Below are 1,007 nucleotides of genomic sequence, written 5' to 3' on the forward strand. Positions count from 1 at the left end.
CTTAGACAGAAATTTCCATAGATACATGCTATGAAAGTAAGTTAAAAATCTAAATTTATTTTGCCATCCATCTCTATAGTAATTAAACAAGATGGTAGAACAAAATCTTTGATAAAATTGTTCTTAATTAAAGCATAGTATTTACTAATATAAAATAGATTTTCTTTTAAAGTACTTTTAAACAGTTGAATAATATCAATATTACAATTTGGGTTATCCATTGAGACCATGCGACGTTTGTATAAAGCATAACGTGCTGAAGATAGTATTGCATTACACAAATTGTAATATTGAGATTTATTACGTGTTTGAAAACCAAAAATCATGTAAATTTCTAAAACAGAATCTGAAATATTACTTGAAAGAATATCATTTAAAATCATTTCAATTAATCTGAGTAACAGTTTGCAATCAAAGCATGAAAAATACATATGAGTGATATCTTCAGGTTCTTCTAAACATACTGGACACAAATTGTCATATACTTTACCAATTTTATGTAATTTAAGCTTTGTCCAAAGAATATTATGTACAATTTTATAGTCTAAATCCTTAATTTTGGGAGTTTTGAAACTATCTGCAACATTTTTCCATGTAATGTCCCAATTAACATCATAATTAAATCTATCCCAATATAACATACATTTAGGTTCTATACAAAATAAACTTAAAAACATGGAGTAAATACATTTGCTATTGAATTGATCAATTGAAATTTTAATGTCATTAATACTGAAATATTTATCCGTCGTTTTGCCACTATACTGCTGGGTATTAATGATTTTACACCAATCATTGGGGATTGAGAGTTTTATGATATTGAAACACTTAATAACATTATCAATATTAACGTCTGGTTGAAATTCTTGGCACATATCAATAATAGAGTGTGCTTTTAAAAATCCTGGGATAACATAGTATATCACATCTTCAATTTTTACAATATTACAATTTTCAAAAGTATCATTTGATAACATTTTATCATTATATCTGACAAGTGTATTGTG

This window comes from Lottia gigantea (assembly GCF_000327385.1).
Source record: "Lottia gigantea unplaced genomic scaffold LOTGIsca_1, whole genome shotgun sequence".
Lineage (NCBI taxonomy): Eukaryota > Metazoa > Mollusca > Gastropoda > Lottiidae > Lottia > Lottia gigantea.